This window comes from Triturus cristatus, chromosome 3_2 (assembly GCF_964204655.1).
Source record: "Triturus cristatus chromosome 3_2, aTriCri1.1, whole genome shotgun sequence".
Taxonomy (NCBI): Eukaryota; Metazoa; Chordata; class Amphibia; order Caudata; family Salamandridae; genus Triturus; species Triturus cristatus.
The window spans coordinates 1,235,824,589-1,235,846,001 of NC_140584.1; the positions used below are offsets into that span (position 1 = coordinate 1,235,824,589).

General features: G+C 41.2%; 1 protein-coding gene and 1 pseudogene across 1 annotated transcript in view; one reads left to right on the plus strand and one right to left on the minus strand.

Moving 5' to 3' along the window:
• The window catches only part of LOC146859550 (CD5 antigen-like), a 613,604-nt gene that overhangs the window by 455,269 nt on the left and 136,922 nt on the right, over positions 1–21,413 (plus strand). The window lies entirely within an intron of this gene.
• On the minus strand, positions 18,051–19,269 carry LOC146859551 (uncharacterized; annotated as a pseudogene).

A 21,413-nucleotide genomic window follows, 5' to 3' on the forward strand; every position in this document is an offset into this window, starting at 1 on the left:
ACAAAATATATAAAGAACAATAGAAAAAGTCCATCATGTCAGTGTGAATAGTCACAAACATGAGCCTGATACAGGCAGGGAGCACTAACCATGGTCACAGGAGCGGACTATTCCCAAGGAAAGAGACAGCAGGTTATCACTCAAGCGGGTGATTCCCAAGGAAAGAGACAGCAGGTTATCACTCAAGCGGGTGATTCCCAAGGAAAGAGGCAGCAGGTTATCACTCAAGCGGGTGATTCCCAAGGAAAGAGGCAGCAGGTTATCACTCAAGCGGGTGATTCCCAAGGAAAGAGGCAGCAGGTTATCACTCAAGCGGGTGATTCCCAAGGAAAGAGACAGCAGGTTATCACTCAAGCAGGTGATTCCCAAGGAAAGAGACAGCAGGTTATCACTCAAGCGGGTGATTCCCAAGGAAAGAGGCAGCAGGTTATCACTCAAGCGGGTGATTCCCAAGGAAAGAAACAGCAGGTTATCACTCAAGCGGGTGATTCCCAAGGAAAGAAACAGCAGGTTATCACTCAATCGGGTGATTTCCAAGGAAAGAGACAGCAGGTTATCACTCAAGCGGGTGATTCCCAAGGAAAGAGACAGCAGGATATCACTCAAGCGGGTGATTCCCAAGGAAAGATACAGCAGGTTATCACTGAAGCGGGTGAATCCCAAGTAAAGAAACAGTAGGTTATCACTCAAGCGGGTGATTCCCAAGGAAAGAGACAGCAGGTTATCACTCAAGCGGGTGATTTCCAAGGAAAGAGACAGCAGGTTATCACTCAACCAGGGGATGCCCAAGTAAAGAGGCAGCAAGTTATCATTCAAGCGGGTGATTCCCAAGGAAAGAAACAGCAGGTTATCACTCAAGCGGGTGATTCCCAAGTAAAGAGGCAGCAAGTTATCATTCAAGCAGGTGATTCCCAAGTAAAGAGACAGCAGGTTATCACTCAAGCGGGTGATTCCCAAGGAAAGAGACAGCAGGTTATCACTCAAGCGGGTGATTCCCAAGGAAAGAAACAGCAGGTTATCACTCAATCGGGTGATTCCCAAGGAAAGAAACAGCAGGTTATCACTCAAGCGGGTGATTCCCAAGGAAAGAGACAGCAGGTTATCAGTTAAGCGGGTGATTCCCAAGGAAAGAGACAGCAGGTTATCACTCAAGCAGGTGATTCCCAAGGAAAGAAACATCAGGTTATTACTCAAGCGGGTGATTCCCAAGTAAAGAAACGGCAGGTTATGGTTCAGTGACTAAATATCGAGGGACAAAATATCGACTATACAAAAAATCGACACCCTATCTACAAACAGGTAAGTACTAAAATATCCATTCCAAAATATAGACTGTCAAAATATAGTTAGCCAAAATATCGAATTTTTTAAATGTATTAAAAATAATGTAAAATTAATTAAATATTAAAAACAATTAAATAAAACATACATAATATAATATAAAATAGCTTAAAATGTAAACATAATATAAGTAATTTAAAAAATGAGATTTTGTTGGATACTGAGAGCGTAAAAATTACTATTCCCACTCCAGTGAGTGCAACAGTGGGGAAAGCGTTGGATAGAGTAGAGGTAAAAATTACTATTCCCACTCCAGTGAGTGCAACAGTAGAGAAAACGTTGGATAGCGTAGGGGTAAAAATTACTATTCCAACTCCAAACAGTGGAACAGTAGGGAAAGCGTTGGATAGCGTAGACGTAAACATTACTATTCCCACTCCAGAGAGTGCAACAGTAGTGAAAGCATTGGATAGCGGGAGGGTAACAATTACTATTCCCACTCCAGAGAGTGCAACACTAGGGAAAGTGTTGGATAGCGCAGGGGTAAAAATTACTATTCCCACTCCAGTGAGTGCAACAGTAGGGAAAGCGTTGGATACTGAGATCGTAAAAATTACTATTCCCACTCCAGTGTGTGCAACAGTAGGGAAAGTGTTGGATAGCGTAGGGGTAAAAATTACTATTCCCACTCCAGTGAGTGCAACAGTAGGGAAAACGTTGGATAGCGTAGGGGTAAAAATTACTCTTCCAACTCCAAACAGTGCAACAGTAGGGAAAGCGTTGGATAGCGGGAGGGTAACAATTACTATTCAAACTCCAGAGAGTGCAACACTAGAGAAAGCGTTGGATAGCGCAGGGGTAAAAATTACTATTCCCACTCCAGTGAGTGCAACAGCAGTGAAAGGGTTGGATAGCGTAGGGGTAACAATTACTATTCCCACTCCAGAGAGTGCAACAGTAGGGAAAGCGTTGGATAGCGTAGGGGTAAAAATTACTATTCCCACTCCAGTGAGTGCAACAGTAGGGAAAACGTTGGATAGCGTAGGGGTAAAAATTACTATTCCAACTCCAAACAGTGCAACAGTAGGGAAAGCGTTGGATAGCGTAGAGGTAAGGGGTAAAAATTACTATTCCCACTCCAGTGAGTGCAACAGTAGGGAAAGCGTTGGATACTGAGATCGTAAAAATTACTATTCCCACTCCAGTGAGTGCAACAGTAGGGAAAGTGTTGGATAGCGTAGGGGTAAAAATTACTATTCCCACTCCAGTGAGTGCAACAGTAGGGAAAACGTTGGATAGCGTAGGGGTAAAAATTACTCTTCCAACTCCAAACAGTGCAACAGTAGGGAAAGCGTTGGATAGCGGGAGGGTAACAATTACTATTCCCACTCCAGAGAGTGCAACACTAGAGAAAGCGTTGGATAGCGCAGGGGTAAAAATTACTATTCCCACTCCAGTGAGTGCAACAGTAGGGAAAGCGTTGGATAGTGGGAGGGTAACAATTACTATTCCCCCTCCAGAGAGTGCAACAGTAGGGAAAGTGTTAGATAGCGGGAGGGTAACAATTACTATTCCCACTGCAGAGAGTGCAACAGCAGTGAAAGGTTTGGATAGCGTAGGGGTAAAAATTACTATTCCCACTCCAGAGAGTGCAACAGTAGGGAAAGCGTTGGATAGCGTAGGGGTAAAAATTACTATTCCCACTCCAGTGAGTGCAACAGTAGGGAAAACGTTGGATAGCGTAGGGGTAAAAATTACTATTCCAACTCCAAACAGTGCAACAGTAGGGAAAGCGTTGGATAGCGTAGAGGTAAAAATTACTATTCCCATTCCAGAGAGTGCAAAAGTAGGGAAAGTAATGATTTAAATTAAATATAAGATGACATTAATTATCAATACTGATAAAAAGTTAATTAAAAATAATAACCAATTAATAACAATTAATTACCATTTAAAATTATTATTTATCAATTGATAAAAATGTATTACCAATTAATAATAATTAATTACCAATTACAAATTAATTATCAATTATCAATACTCATAAATAAAAAAATTCATATTTACTTTATTACAATTAATTTACTTCCCACCCAATTCCCCTTCAAACCCACAACCCACTCCCATTTATAAAAAATACAATTCACATTATTATCAATTAATCAATTAATAAAAATATTTTTGCAAATAATAAAAATTATTTAGCAATTCATACAAATTATTTACCCATTAATACAAATGTATTACCAATTATTAATTAATTATCAATTAATTATCAATACACATAAATAAAAAAATAATTATTTACTTTATTACAATTAATTTACTTCCCACCCAATTCCCCTACAAACCCACAACCCGCTCCTATTAATAACAAATACAATTAACATAATTATCAATTAATCAATTAATATAAATTAATTACCAATTAATAAAAATAAATTACCAATTATTAATTAATTATCAATTAATTAATTATCAAAACATATAAATATAATTAACATTTAATTAACCATAATTAAATTACTTCCCACCCTATTCCCCTATAAACCCACAACCCACTATGGAATTAAATTACGCAATAATTAAATTACATAACATTCATTTGTTTAAATAAATTAAACATACATTACAACAATAATACATCATTTTAACACATATACTACCATACATAACACAAAAAAAAATTCGATATTATGGTAATCTATATTTTAAAATTCGATATTATGGTATTCGATATTTTTAAGGTGTATATTTTGGTAATCGATATTTTGTACCCCAATTTCGATATTCTGACCTATCTATATTTTGTAGAGTCGATATTCTGTCCACTCTATATTTTAACTTCGATATTCTGGGCAGTCGATATTTTGGAATCGATATTTTGGGTGTTTACCGAAAGAGACGGCAGGTTATCACTCAAGCAGGTGATTCCCAAGGAAAGAGACGGCAGGTTATCACTCAAGTGAAGGCGCTCACTGCCCCCATCCCAACCAGCAAGGTCACTTCCTGCCAAACCTGGTACTATCATGTGGAAGAAAATACAAATAGGTCAAGGTGTGTCGGATTTGTCAGTGCCCTCTATCTCCAGGTGTTTCTTGAGCCATAGTACCAGGGTCTGGTTTCGTTTTTGCGCTGGAGTTGCCAACCTGACACCAGCAGGGCCATTTACAATTTGGGCGTACTTGTGAGGCGATGTGATGAGGAACATCCAGGAAAACAGTAATACCAAGGACACTACATGCCTCAGTTAGAGATCTGAGTTGATACAATTTGCCTCATTGCAAAAAATGATCCAGAAAGGGTACTCCCAAGAATATGGTATGCCAGCCTCTCTAAGGTTGGCAGTGTCAGGGCGGACGTCTCTGCATTTCTGAAGAGTTATAGCTGCCAGATCTTGGTATAGCACGTGAGCATGACCTCAAAACTGAAAGGGATGGGCCTCCCGTGCCTTACGAAGGATAGTCTCTTTCATCCCAAGCGGTGCTTCATCTGGTCAGGGCAGGTCCACGTGGTGAACTCGGTCCATTTTAATTTCAGTATTGTCCGGTTTGCCCAAGTTGTCCCAGAAGAGAGCCTCAACATATTCTCTCAGAGCAGAACCTTCAGCTAAAGTGGGGACTGCTTTGATGCAGATATGGCTCCACCTAGAGTGATTTTCTAGATCTTCAGCGTGAGCCTGGAGATCGAGGTGTGGGTACTTCAGCTTGAGAACTTCTTATTGTAGTCATTCTACTTCTTCATCACGGGACGAGTCAAGCTCTTCTAGGGCAGACACATTGTCGCCGCCCTCCTCTAGGTACCTGCAAACTTCACAAAAATCAGCTGAGAGATATCCTTTAACTGCTTGTAAGTCATCTCAAAGTAAGGTGAAAAGAACTTCTAGAAATTATTTTGTCACTGGGTCTTCCGGATCCTCCAGTTTGGTATTAGAGCTATTAGCAAGCATATGTGTCTTGATTCCTAGGTCACTCACAGTGGGTCTCGTAAGCATGTCCTTAAGAGATACTTCTTCGACCTGGTGGATGACGTAGCAAAGAGCTGACCACTGGAAAGTGCGGAAATAAAGAGGCATCCCCTCACACATCAACAGGGGCCCAAGGGCCAGAAGCACAGCGGCGAGCCATTTGGATCCACCAGCAACAAAGCTGCAATCCAGATCGTAGGCGATCAGGAAACTGTCATGGTCAGGGATCACCCAATGCAGAGTCTTAATGGGGAAGCTCCTTCAAAACCCACCTGCTATACTTGCAAAGTCGGAAAGGTGATCAAGAATCTACGTACTTTCAGGTGGGTGACAGTGTAATAGCCCCAGCAAAGACCACGACCGCCTGAAGGAAACATTGCAAGCACCCAGGGGCCGCAGATGTGTCACAAGCAGTCACATCTTTCAAGGAGAGGATACAATGTTTTGTGGGATGAGGAAGGACAGGTATAGGGCAGTTAAGGTCAATCTGAGGGCTTTTTTGGGGTGGTTTGGAAGTTTGTTGTTTGATGATATTGAAAAGCTATTTAGTTTTTTTTGGCCTTATCTAGAGTATTGTGGAAGAAGGTCAGGCACTCACATCCAGACACAACACAGAAATGCAGCTTTTGTTTATGAACATGTGAACCTTGTAATATAGGTATGCACAGCAATATAACACACAGACATGTAAGTATAAAAAAGGAAACCTGTTATAATTTGAAATGTAAATAATAAATCTTTTAAACATTATACAATTACAATGTTTGAAGACATAATGGCAGAAAGAGCAGATATATATCACATCACTAAAGGAAAGCAATTATTATGTCACATGGGCTACACGTACAACCAATAATGCACATCGATGGAAACTATAAATTGGAAATGCACTACACATGACTGTAATGCATGCATGCGTGAAGGAGAAACTAATCCTAATATTATCTACAACAGATAACTTACTAAAACTAAGCCATTATCAAACTTGGATGAGGGACAGGATCTTCAAAATATGTCCCAAACCATTCACTCAGATGTACACCATACATCGTGTATATTGCAAGTCAATTATACCTTTTGTATATTCCCTATTACAAAGTAAAACAAGTAGAACGTACTACAAACTCTTATATCACATTAAACATAAAACAAACAACTACTACCTTCAAAAATAAAATTAGACAAGCTATGAATCAAACCATTTTAAAAGTCTACCAACACACAGCCATTCAAGGCTGTAACTATCATTGCATTCAAAGCAGATGGAGGCATCTGCAACAATCTACACAAAGTGCAGACAATCAATAAAATGAAAACACCAGCCCATGTCCCTGTCACACAGGGAGCTAACCTCTACATTTCACTAATGAACTCCTTACTAACAACAAAATGATGCAAACTGAGCCCCTCATGGAATATTTTGAACACACTTGGGTTAGGAGACTAAGGGCCTGACTTAGATGTTGGCAGATATGGTCCCACTATCGCATGTCTGCTGGCTTGGCCGGCCGTCTGCTGTATTTAGATGATTGCATGTCAATGGAAGGAAGACCGTCAGAGTCCCAGCAACTCCACCATGATCTCCCTCCTGTGTTGACGGCAGCAGAGGCTGAAGCGGCTGTTGGAGGGGGTCTCGCCAAGAATCCCACCGAGCCAATTATGATGTTGGGGCAACTGTGGTAGGGACACCTCCAAAATCAGTTGGGCAGTTGGGCAGAAACAAAGGAAAGTGGTGAAACGTACCTTTTTTCGTGTTCCCACTTCAGTTTCCATCTTGTACCCCTCTTTCCCGGTCCTTCCTGTGCTGCTACCTCTCCACAACGCTTAGTCACCCCGTGGTCGCCGGAACCTAAGCTAGACTTCTGTGTCACTTGTCTCAATGTGAAACATGTGTTGACATTTGCATTAGCCTCGGGTATGTTGATGGTGCTGTCACATGCAGTTTTTTTATTTGTATTCATCTGAAAACCTCTCGTACTGACACTTAAAAAAATATTTATTTGGTTGTGGTGGGTGTTGTACTTGTGGTGCCTGTGGGTGTACATTCAACAGTGCGTATATGCGGTTGATATGCAATGTTATATGTAATAAAAAGGGCATTAAACATTACCTACCTATACATATTGATAGAGTGCCAACATAGAGGTGTAGTGTGATAATGATAAGTAGTACTCACTTGTCTTCACACCACCCTGACCTCATTCTGTCATGACTCCGCCAGCACAACAGGAACATCTAAACTAGATCTGAGCAACACCACTGGGTTCACGGCGGCGGAGTACTGGTGGCCATCAGAGAAGACCTCTGATGCGGTGGGAACCAGTCTGTTGATGGCACAACTAAATATGGCTGGCGGAAATCCGTCAACTCAAACGAGTACTTGGAACTACCACCACAGCGGGATGACGGTAATATCGCCAAGTTCTAAATTAGGTCCTAAATCTCTCTGGACACATAGGCCAACTCGATTTCCAAATAGCACCGAGGAATATCTATGACATCACCTTGGCACAGGAAGTCAAATTAAACAATGCAGTGGAAAGATGGCACAATACCTTCCAAACCACACTAATCAGACCCCGGCCTACACTTTATATATTTATGGAAACCCTACAATAAGAAAAAAAAATACAAACAACTATGAATGGAACAATCAGTAACACACAATAAACCTAAGTAAAACTCTTCAAAAAAAACATAGGAGTAGCCTAATGTAAATACTAACCTATAAAAATACAACAAAACCAAGATTTTTTAATATCAATAATAAATATGTTATCTTGTTAAATCAGTCAAAAAATTAATTAATACCCCAAGTTTAAATAAGCCTGATATTATAAAATAATGAGTATACTATTTATATAAAAACCTAAACATCACCAACCATAAAACTTAAACAACAAATGCAATTCATCATAAAAAATAAATACAACACATACAATGAATATATCAAAATAGCAATCACATAAAACTAATATCAACAATAAAATATACCATATCCCGCTAAAATCAGAGAAATTAACTACCACTTACTGTTCTGTAGCTGCATATCATGGTCCATATCCAAGTAGTCAAAAAGTATAATCCACCAAACACTGGAAAATAATTTCCCAAAAGCCAAAAATGAACAAACAAATAAATAAATAAAATCCAATAGGGACCCATCAAAGCAATCCAAAGTATCAAGGAACCACGAAAAAGAACAGAAATTGAAGTAAAATATTTTGATTTACTAGAAACCCAAACTGATTTATGTTGAAAAAAGCAAAATCCAAATAAAACTGGACACGTTCATCAAAGGAAACCTGTAAACTAAAACAGAATACCCACCCGCCAAAAACAGTAAAACCAAAAACAACATATACATTACCCTTAATCATCAAAAAGCAGCTACCAAAACACAATATGACAAAAGATATCGACAAGTTAGTGACAAACACTACATTTACTTGAACTAAATGTACAAAAATCCTACAAACAATACTATAAATAACCTCAATAACTCCTCCCTACATCCCCCAACCTAAATAACCCTAAACAAACCTTTAAAAAGGACTTGCCCGTTCCAACAAAGAGCAGCAGCTTCCAGCAACCTGTATTCGGGAAATCACACTAAGAATTAGAAGATTAGACCACAAAATAGAAGGTAGTGGCAAAAAACATATGGTCAAAAAATGAAACGAAATAAAGACTATCCCCATAAAATTAAATACTTCATCCCCCTACTAGTAGTGCACCAGGAGGCACGATTGCAGAGTGGTGGAGAAAGGGGGCAGGCCTCCAATCTGGTCTTAGCCAGGCCTGGGCGAAGGTACAAAAAAACTCCTCAGAGTTCCACAAGTGGTGGAGTGCAGTGCAAACTGTAGTTCGAACTGGCACGTTCCCTTTCTCCACCACTCTGTAAACACGGCTCATGCTGCACTACTGGTAGGGGGATGAAGTCCACTTTACTCTTGAGGGACCTTGGGGGCCAAGAATCCCTCCTGTTACCTCCTGTAAGTCCTACACAGTGGAATTCCTGACAGCTGGTTAGAGGCCCAGCCCCCATTCTGCACCACTCGGCAAACATGACTTCTAGGTACAAAACAATAGACATTCCCTGAAAAAAACAAAGGTTATAGGGACATTATAGTTAGGAATTAGCATTTAACAAAAACTTAGAAATTCACAGAAAAAAAACAAAGGTTACAGGGACGTAATAGTTAGGAAATACAATAAAAAAAAAATAGAAATTCACTGAAAAAAACAAAGGTTAGAGAGACGTTAGTGTTAGCCTCAGGTTTCACCATTCCAAAACCAGAGAAATTCACAGTTTATCTCACGCCCCTGCAATGCATTGCTTATGACCTCACATAATACATCACTCAAGACATGGTCAGTGACATTACTCATGACTTCACTGATTACATCATCAGTGATTGTTAGTGTTTTCTAAAAGTTTATTATTTTTAAACATATATACTAAGGTACTACAAAATTACTACATATGCCCAGATATACAAATTTGGTTTCCTTTACTATCTTGAAAACTACTGAACAGATCTACACCAAATAATAAAGAGCTTGATCTCCGGACCAAAATCTACCTTTCTCCCAAATTTTGTATAATTCTGTTCAGCGGTTCGGCCTGCAGGAGTGTCTAAACACTCTAGGTAATTACTTGAGAAACTCACTTCTTTTTACCTCCGTCTTTTTCTATGCCCCTAAGACTTTCCATGCACAGCTAGAATCACAGCACACTTTTTGGGAAACATTTTGTTCAGATTCTTCAAACAGCACAAAAGGTATACAAAAGTCAAAAAACACTAAAAAAAACCTTGCCATCGAATAGGCCATATCCACCCTAACCCCTAAAAAAAACCTTGCCAATCAAAAACCCATACCCACCTTAAACCCTAGAAAATCCATTGCCACCCTAAACCCTAACAAATCCCTTGCAACCCAAATACCCATAACCACACTAAACCCATAAAAATTCACCTGCCACCCAAAATCCCATACCCACCCTAAACCCTAAAAAATGACCTTGCCACTCAAAAACACATACCCACCCTAAACCCTAAAAAATCCCTTGCCATTGAAAAATCCAGACCTACCGTGAATGTTGAAAATTCACTTGCCACCCAAAAACCCATTTCCTCCCTAAACCATAAAAAATCCCGTACCACCCAAAAATGTATACCCACCCTGAACCCTAAATGTTCCCTTGTCACCCAAAAACACATACCCACCCTAAACAGTAAGAAATCCCATACCACCTCAAAAACATACCAACCAAAAATCCAAAAAAAGTAATTGCCACACAAAACCCTTGGCCATCCTAAACCCTAAAAAATCCCTTGCCAACCAAAAACCCATACAAACGCTAATCCTGAAAAAAATTATTACCAGCCAAAAACACATACCAACCCTAAACCCTAAAAATTCCCTTGTCACCCAAAAATACATACCCTCCTAAACCCTAAAAAATCCATTGCCACCAAATTACACATACCAGCCCTAAACCCTAAAAGTTCCCTTGCTACTCAAAACCTATGCATACCTTGACATAAAAAATCCCTTACCACTCAAAAAACCCATACCCACCCTAAACGCTAAAAATTCCTTTGCCACTCTAAAGCCTAAAAATTCCCCTCCCACCCAAAACCCCATACCAACGCTATACCCTACACATTTCTTTGCCACTCTAACCCCAAACAAATCCCTTATCACCGAAAACCCCATACCCTCCTTTACCTTAAAAAAATCACTTGCAATCCAAAAAAAAAAATGCTGACCCTAAACCCAATAAATTCACTTGCCAACCAAAAATCCATATCTTCCCTAAACCCTAAAAAATCAATTGCCATCCAAAAACAGATACTGACCCTAAACACTAAGGGCCCGATCCCTGCACGGAGGCGGAGCTTCCGGCCCGGAGGCGGAGCTTCTGGCCTGGAGGCGGATTCCGGCCAGTGGCCGAAATCCCCACCTCCGGGCCGGAAGCTCCGCCTCCGGGCCGGAATTTCCGGCCCGAGTGCGGACGTAAAGTTAGGAGTCGTAAATCCATTCTGTGAATAGCAAAAGTAGTAAGTTTATTCTGTGAATCGCAAAAGTAGTAAGTTCATTCTGTGAATACCAGAAGTAGTAAGTGCATTCTGTGAATACCAAAATGGTACTAAGTTTAGGATTTTGTCTTAAGTTTGTTCTGTGAATCGGGCCCTAAAAGTTCCCTTGCTACCCGAAATCTATACATATTTTCAACCTAAAAAATCCCATACTACTCAAAAACCCATACCCACCCTAAACACTAAAAAATCCCTTGCCATTCTAAACCCTAAAAATTCCCTTGCCACCCAAAAACCCATACCCTCCTTAACCTTAAAAAAATCATTTGTCAACCAAAAACAAATACTGACCCTAAACCCAAGAAATCACAAACCCACCCTGAACCCTAAAAATTCCCATATCACCCAAAAACCCATATCCACCCGAAATTGGAAAATTTCCCTTGCCCAACAAACCTCCACACCCACCCTAAACCCTAAAAAATCCCTTGCCACCAAAAATCCCATACCCACCCTAAACACTAAAATGTCCCCTACAATCCAAAAAACTATACCCACCCTAAATCTTAAAAATTCCCTTGCCACCCAAAACCCATTCACACCCTAAACCCTAAAAAATCCATTGCCACCTAAAAATCCATACCCACCCTAAAGGTTCCCTTGCTACTCAAAATCCACACCCACCCTAAAAACTAAAAAATCCCTTACCACCCCAAAACGACATACCCCCAAACCCTAAAAATGCCATTGCCACACAACAACCCATACCTACCCTAAACCCTAAAAATTCCCTTGCCACCCAAAAAACCCGTACCCACCAGAAACCCCAAAAAAGCCCTTTCCCCTCAAAAACGTATACCCATCCCCAACACTAAAAAATATTACCACCTAAAAACCCATAGCAACCTTAAATCCTAAAACATCCCATGCCACCCAAAATCCCATCGTAAACCCTAAAAAATATCTTACCACCCAAAAACGCATAACCTTCCTAATCCCTAAAAAGTCCCTTGCCACCTAAAAACCCATACAGCCAATAAACCCTAAAAAATACATTACCAGCCAAAACACACACCCACCCTAAACCCTAAAAATGTCTTATCACCCAAAATCCCATACCCAGTCGAAACCCTAAAGGTTCCTTTGTTACTCAAAACCCATACCCACTCTAAAACCTAGAAAATCCCCTACCACCTAAAAACCCATACCCACCCTAAATCCTAAAAATGTCCTACCACCCAAAAACCCATACTCAAACTAAATCCTAAAAATTCCTGTGCCACCAATAAACCCATACCGACCCAAAACCCTAAAAAATCCCTTGTGACCCAAAAATCCTAAACCTCCCAAAATCCTAAAAAAGCCCTTATCACACAAAAACCCATACCCACCCTAAAAATACCTTACTACCCAAAAACCCATACCCACCCTAAACCCCAAAATTTCCCTTGCCACCCAAAAACCCATACCCACCCTTAACCCTACATTACCACCCAAAAACCCATAACCACACCAAACACTAACGATTCCCTTGCCAATCAAAAACCTATACACACCCTAAACCCTAAATAATACTTCACCACCCAAAAGCACACTCAAAACCCTAAACCCTGAAAATTTCATTATGACCCAAAAACCCATACCCACCCAAAACCATAGATTTCTCTTGCTCCCCAAAAAATCCACACCCACCCTATACCTTAAAAATTGACATGCCACCCAAAAACAAACAACCGTAAACCTAAAAAATACCATACCATCTAAAAGCACCCACCCACCGTAAACCCTAAAAATTCCCATATCACCCAAAAACCCATACCCACCAGAAACCGTAAGAATTCCCTTGCTCAACAAAACTCCACACCCACCCTAAACCTTACAAATTCCCTTCCCACCCAAAAACCCATACCCACCCTAAATCAAAAAAAATCGCTTGCCACCGAAAAACCCACACCCACCCTAAATGCTAAAAATTCCCTTGCCACCCAAAACCCATACCCACCCTAAACACTAGAAAATCCATTACCACCCAAAACCTACCCTCAATCTTTAAAATTCCCTTGCCACCTAAAAACTCATATTGACCCTAAACCCTAAAAATTCCCTTGTCACCCAAAAATCCATACACACCCTAAACCTTAAATACTCCATTGCCACTTAAATATCCATACCCACCCTAAACCCTAAAAAATCCCTTGCCACCCAAAAACCCATTCAAACGCTAAACCCTAAATAACCCCTACCACGCAAAACCACATACCCTCCCTAAAAATTCCATTGGCACACAATAACCCAAACCCACCCTAAACCCTAAAAAATACATTACCACCTAAAAACCCATACCAACCCTAAATCCTAAAACATCCCTTGTCAACCAAAAACCCATTCCCACCCTTAACCCTACATTATCACCCAAAAACCCATAACCACCCCCAACACTAAAAATTCCCTTGCCAATCAAAAACCTATTCACACCCTAAACCCTAAAAAATACTTCACTACCCAAAAGCACACACAAATCCCTAAACCCTGAACATTTCATTATGACCCAAACAACAATACCCACCAAAAACCATACATTTCTCTTGCTCCCCAAAAATCCACACCCACCCTATACCTTAAAAAATTGACATGCCACCCCAAAACAAACACCAACCCAAAAACCAAAAAATACCATACCACCTAAAAGCACCCACCCACCGTAAACCCTAAAAATTCCCATATCACCCAAAAACCCATACCCACCAGAAACCGTAAAATTTCCCTTGCCCAACAAAACTCCACACCCACCCTAAACCCTACAAATTCCCTTCCCACCCAAAAACCCATACCCACCCTAAACCAAAAAAAATCGCTTACCACCGAAAAGTCCACACCCACCCTAAATGCAAAAATTACCTTGCCATCCAAAACCCATACCCACCCTAAACACTATCAAAATCCATTACCACCCAAAAACCTATACCTACCCTAAATCTTTAAAATTCCCTTGCCACCTAAAAACTCATATCGACCGTAAACCCTACAAACTCCCTTGCCACCCAAAAACCCATACACACCCTAAACCTTAAATAATCCATTGCCACCTAAAAATCCATACCCACCCTAAACCCTAAAAAATCCCTTGCCACCCAAAAACCCATACAAACGCTAAACCTTAAAAAATCCCTTACCACGCAAAACCACATACCCACCCTAAATATTCCATTGGCACACAATAACCCATACCCACCCTAAACCCTAAAAAATACATTACTACCTAAAAACCCATACCGACCCTAAATCCTAAAACATCCCTTGCCACCCAAAAAACCATCCTAAACCCTACAAAATACCTTACCATCCAAAAACGCATAACCATCCTAAACCCTAAATAGCCCTTGCCACCAAAAAACCCATACAGACACTAAACCCTAAAAAATACATTACCAGCCAAAAACACACACCAACCCTAAACCCTAAAAAATTATCATGACCCTAAAATCCATACCCACCCTAAACTATAAAATGTCCATTGCCCCAAAAATCCCACACCCACCCTAAACCCTAAAGGTTTCTTTGCCACCCAATACCCATACCCACCCTAAAACTTAGAAAATCCCCTACCTCCCAAAAACTCATACCCACCAGAAATCCTAAAAATTCCCTTGCCATCCAAAAAACCATACCCACCCTGAACCCTAAAAATCCTGGCTACCCAAAAACCATTCAAACGATAAAGCCTTAAAAAATGTATTACCACCTAAAACTTAAACCCACTCTAAACCCTAAAGGGTTTTTTGCTACCCAAATCCATTCCCACCCTAAAACATAGAAAATCCCCTATCACCCAAAAACCCATACCTACTCTAGATCCTAAACATTCCTTTACCTTCCAAAACCCATACCTACCCAAAACCCTAAAAAATCCCTTGCCACCCAAAAACCCATTCCCTTCCAAATCCTTAAAATGCCCTTATCACACAAAAACTGATACCCACCCTAAACCCTAAACAATACCTTACCACCCAAAGAAACATACCCACCCTAAACCCTAAAAAATCCCTTGCCACCCAAAAACCCATTCCCTCCTAAAATCCTTAAAAAGCCCTTATCACACAAAAAACAATACCCACCCTTAATCCTCAAAAATTCCTTACCACCCAAAAACCCATACCCACCCTAAACCCTAAAAATTCTCATATCACCCAAAAACTCATACCCACCCAAAACACTTCCTTACCACCCAAAAACCCATAGCCACCCCAAACCCTAAAAGACCTGAACCCTAAAAAATACCTTACCACCCAAAAGCACACACAAACTCCTAAACCATGAAAATTCCATTATGACCCAAAAACCCATACCCACCCAAAACCATAAATGTATCTTGCTCCCCAAAAATCCACACCCACACTAAACATTAAAAATTGACGTCACCCAAAAACCCATACCCACCCTAATCCTTAAAAAGTGACATGCCACAAAAAAACCATACCCACCCTAAACCCTAAAATATCCCTTCCCATCCAAAAATAAACCCACCTTAGGGTTTTTGAGTGGCAAGAGAATTTTTAGTATTTATATACCAAAAATTCTCTTGCCACCCAAGATCCCATACCCACCCTAAACCCCAAGAAATCCCTTACAACCTAAAACCCATATCCACTCTAAGGATGGCGGAAGGAACAGATTTTTCCTACCGCCATATTCCGATGGCGGTGGGAACCTGACAGCGTCCGCCGCAGACGCAGATACCATCCACCACCAGCAATCGTTCTGATTGCCTGGCGAACAGTGCAGGATGCACAAAATGGTGGTGGTGCATAGCAGGCACCGTCCACCAGATCATGATGCATTGAAAAATCAGACTCGCGGTCGTTTGTAACGGGGGCCTGTTGCCGGCCCCCTTTGTTGTGGGGGGATGTGAGGTGCACTTGTGGGGTACACATGGTACCCCCCCACATTTCCATTCACCAAGTGGCAGGCACCGTGTGGTGCCAGCTACATAGTTCAGGGAAATGCTATGCACGCACCTTTCACATTGTGTGCGGGGCTTCAGCCAGCATCTCCACCCGCAATGTGAAAGGCCCATACTGGCGGGCACATCATAATGTCAGTAGTAGTAAAGACTTTTGTGTCTTTAATAAAATCTAGCCTTTCTGACACCAAGGCTAGGAAAATCTCCATTTTATTACAAGGCTGGAGGCTCATATTACAATGCAACAACTGAATGTAAATGTAAATTTGATACTTGTATAGCGCACTACTCACCCGCAAGGGTCTCAAGGCGCTTGTACGAATACCGCTGTGGAACCCATCCTAGCTTTCCCTGTGAGGCATCCACTGCTGGGCACCCCCAAGGTGGAGGCCAGGCATCCTTAGCGTTGTGGGGGCCGTTGTGGAGATTAAGCAAGATGATGACCTCAAATCTGCAGTTTGTGAAACGTATGATTTTAGGCAATTTCCAATGCATAATTTAGGCTGAGAAGGGAAACAGGGGTAATGAACTGTAGATAAATTGGTCTTGGTACATCTATGAACCTGAAAATTAACACCTGTGGAGAATATTGAAAAGAGGACACATCCAGCGCACTAACATCTGAAACATGTTTCAGAGATATTAAACACAATGACATTGTTAATTTTGTGGATAACTGTTTGAGAGAAAGAGACATATTATCTTGCCATGCAACAAACAAATTCAATACCGATTTGACATCTCATAAAGTCCTGTTAAGGAGGATTTACAGAACATACTTCCTTTAACAGATGCAAACCAAAGGGTGTTTTCCGATGGGTCTTCCATCAACTCGATATGCTCAGCAGAATTGGCGGACCTATGGATGTTGATTGTGCTATAGGTTTTCTTTGCGAAGCATGAGAGGCAATACAATTGACCACAAGAGTTACATCCGCTGAAACGGGATCTGAATTCCTGTCCAAACACCAGCTATTCCAGGCCAACCAGACTAATTTATAGAGCCTGGACGTGCCAGGGGTCCAAGATTGTTGGATGAGGACGATAGCTTTTTGTGAAATTCCTGGTGTTCTCCAGGAAGATCCAAAATTCTCCAAGCGATGAGAAAGAGGGATCCCTGCAGAATCATTCTGTGTTGAAGACCCTGAGTGTTGAGTAAGAGATTGGGAAAATGAGGAAACCAAACTAGTTGCAATTCCAACAGAGTTGGAAACCAGGGATGAGCATGCGAAAAGGAGGTTATTAGAACCAGAGAAGAATGTTGTCTGCGATCTTGAGCTTGAGCTAGAACTCGAGCAATTAGAGAAAAAGAAGGGAAGGCATAGAGAAGACAAAGGGGCCAAGATTGAAGAAAGCAGTCTGTTGCAAGAGCTTGTGGATCTGGTCTCAACTGAAAAAGACATGGAGGTGGGAGTTGAGCCAGGAAGAAAAAAGATCTATTGACATAGTACCAAAGATGTAAGTAAGACAATTGAATACTGAAGGATGAAGTTGCCAATCGCTTGAGTAATGTGCATGTCTAGAATACCAATCTGCCACAGCATTCAGATTTCCTGGGAGATAGACTGCTGACTGAAAATTGACGTTGAAGACAATATTCCCAAAGACGTTTGGCAAGATCCGCCAAAATCTTGGACCATGTTCCACCCATATGATTTATGTATCGTACCGCTGTCAGATTGTTCATGCGTAATAGAATCACACATTTTGCTTTGTCTTTTGTAAAGGACTGGGTGGCAAAGGAACCTGCAAGCATCTCTAAACTGTTTAAGTGCAAGAATGACTCCAGAGAAGATCATGTACCTCCAGTCGAGAATGGACCACATTTTGCGCCCCATCCTGTCTGACTTGTATCAGATTCTAAGACAGGATATGGGTGGCAGAGAAAATTGTTCTCCCGTTCCAAGCTTCTAAGTGGGTCAGCAACCGAAGAACTTCTTCTTTGGACTCTGGAAATGAGGAAACTTCCTGTGAGAAGAATAAATCAAAATAGAGAGGTAAGCATCCTGTGGATCCAACCTGACCATTCAATCGTCCTGGAGAAGGATATCTCTGAGATGAATAATGGTCTCCATCTTGAAATGATGATAGACAACAAAATTGTTGAAACCCTTTAAATTGAAGACTAGGAACATTTTTTTGTTTTTCTTCTGCACCAAAAAGATGGTGCTGAGAAAACCTTACGGATCGAACACTGTCTGTTTTATAGCCTGCTGGGTTAGCAGAGATGTGACATCGTCTTGAATTAGGAGTAATTATTGTTGAGAAAAAAGAAGAGGAAGAGAAGGATGGGATTGGCTTGATTTTTGATATTACTCTATAGGATAGCCTTGCATTTGAAGTTAGAGAGAACCAAGCATGTAGACAAGATGCTACTCTGCCTCCTACGGGAGGAAGGCCAGAATTCGAAAGGCTTACCTGAATATTGGTCTCCTTTATTCCAGTATCCCCTGGAGTGGAAGCCTCTGGAGAGGCAGGGATAAAAATTGAACCCAGTGTAGGTATCAACCTGGGACTGATGGTCAAAGGAACCCCTGGAGAGGGATTGACCTCTTGTGTTGAATCATCCAGCAAAGTGGCACCTGCTTTTGCTGGCCCTGGCAAAAACCTGAGGAGAGAAAATTGTCTTTAGCGATAGCTGGGCCCTGTCGATTATGGCAAAAGTTAAAAAATATTTGCCTAGTTCCTTCATGAAGGAGTCTCCAAATAAAAGGCCATTAGCCTCTTCTTTGGTGGATTGACTGCTGAGTTTGGGATCAATCTTCAAAAGAAGACTTTTTCTCCTTTCCTGAGTAATGTGGGCATTGGCGTTACCCAGAATGCATATGTCCCTTTGAGCCCAGTTAGATAAAGTGTCAGGATCCACTTGAGTGCCTTCCATTTTTGCTTCTTCAGCTAAATCTGAAATCTTGGTGAGGACCCACAACATCCAAAAGATGGTCTTGACAATTGGACCAGGCCCTGTCAACATCCTTCTTGAGGTCTTTGTCAAATTTGGTGAAAAGCATGATCATATTGGGATCAATAACAGGAGTGGAAGTGACATTATTAGGAAGGGAGGGACGTAGGCACTCGGTATATAATTTATTATAAAACAACCTGTCAAGAGTGTGGAAAAGGTAAAAGGAAATATAATCAGCCACATGCTCCGAGGGAAACCACTTGGTAGAGTTGGGATGGTGGATGAGGGCGGGATCGAACAAAGGTTTACCAAGATGATCAAGCAGATCACCAGACACTGGGTGAGCAGCACCACTGTACGAAGGAGAAATGTTACGCCTTTTCCCCGGAGGCCCATATGATGCAGGATTAGAAAATCCATCTAAATTATTATTAATGATGACATCATCGTCATAGTCATCAGTGTCTTTGATGTGGGTAACAAGTAAGGGAGAGGAAGGGAGCCCCGAAAAAGAAACATCTCAGGTGGGAGGAACTGCAGTAAGAGAAACGCCTTTTTGAGAGACACCAGAGGTGGCTGCATGTTTCTTACCTTCTTTAGAAGGTGTTTCAGAGGAAGAAAGCATTTTAGACAGAGATGCTGCTAAGGATTTTGAAACATCTAACATGGAAACAGCAACAGCTTGCTGGACAGAATCCTTGATAAAGGATTTTAAATTATCTTTAAGTCCCTGGGAGGCTTCTTCCTCAGACATAATAAATAAAAAAAAATGGGCAAAGAAAATAAATTAAACAAGTAATAGTCGCACTGTCTGTAAAAATCGGCAGTCAGAGGGTTAAAAACACACAAAGAAAGCCAGGGGAGTGGTTTGGGCAAAGATGCATGTGAGAGGAGTTGCTGCGTGACAAGGGGAGGCTGCCAAAGCATCTGAGGGAGACGGACGTGGCTGCACAATAAGGAACGAGATTTGAGCAGCATAGGAGACAGCAGGCTAAAGAGCTCTCATGCCGCAGAATGAAGTGAAATAACGGACGCCTGAACAAATAAGGCGCAAGCGCTGAAGGGAAAGCTTTACAAGAGTGTGCTAGCAGCAATCACACGGTAAAGGGACAGCCATGAGGCACAATAATAAATAATGAACACGTGTAATATGAGAATAAAAGGAATTCCACGGTAATGGCAGAGAAAATATACTTATCTCGACCGCTAGCAGCAAGAAAAGAGGATTTGCTGTACTCTATCAGGCTCATTATTTGACTAAACTCGTTCTATGGATTGTTCTAATATGAGGTAATCTTTTTAGTTTCCTCTCTCAGATGTTTTGGGTAATGTAGTTTCTTTTTTTATTGGCTGCTATTAATAAACAGCAAGAAAAGACTGCTTCATATGAGCCTCCAGTCTTATAATAAAGTCCTCTTGCCATCCTAAACCCTAACAAATTCCTTGTCACCCAAAGACCCATACCCACCCTAAACCCAAAAAATGTCTATGACACCCAATAATCAATACCCACGCTAAACTCTTTGCCACCCTAACACCAAACAAACCCCTTACCACCCAAAAACCAATGCCCACTCCCAACACAAAAAATTCACTTTGCACCTAAAAACTCATACCCACTCTAAACCCTAAAAAATATCTTACCTCCTTAACACCCATAACCACCAAAACCCCCCAAAAATTCACTTGCCACCCAAAAACCCATACCCAAACTAAACCAGAAAAAAATACCTTACCACTAGGGGTGGGCGCAATTTATATAGTCGCGTTACGTAAAATTCCGCTAAACAGTAAAATAGCTGCGCGAGCACGTGGAAATTCTGCGAACACGCGAAATTGCTTGTCCTGCCCGTTCTCTATGTGTTTTACATGCTCGTGGGGAAATATATTAGCTAACTTGCCCATGCAGTCACTAATGGGCGCGGCCATCTTGTTTTTCACTTGTCCCGCCTGCTCGCAAAGCTTATTTCCTGTTCTGGGTCGCGTATTGCGTGCTCCGGCCAGTTCCTGATGAGTATTTCCCATTCGGGAGCGCATATTACGTGTTTGCAACACTTTTTGCGTGCTCAGGGGGAAATATTGCGCAAATCTGCCCATGCGGTCGCAATGGATGTGGCCATCATGTTTTTCACTCTATTGGTATGGTTCTGGGCCTGCTTTCCTATCCTCCCTCTATCTTTGCAATCCTTTGTTTCTGTACACTTTTTTTTAATCTTGTTTATTATATTATATATCTCTCTATTTTCCTGATTCTAT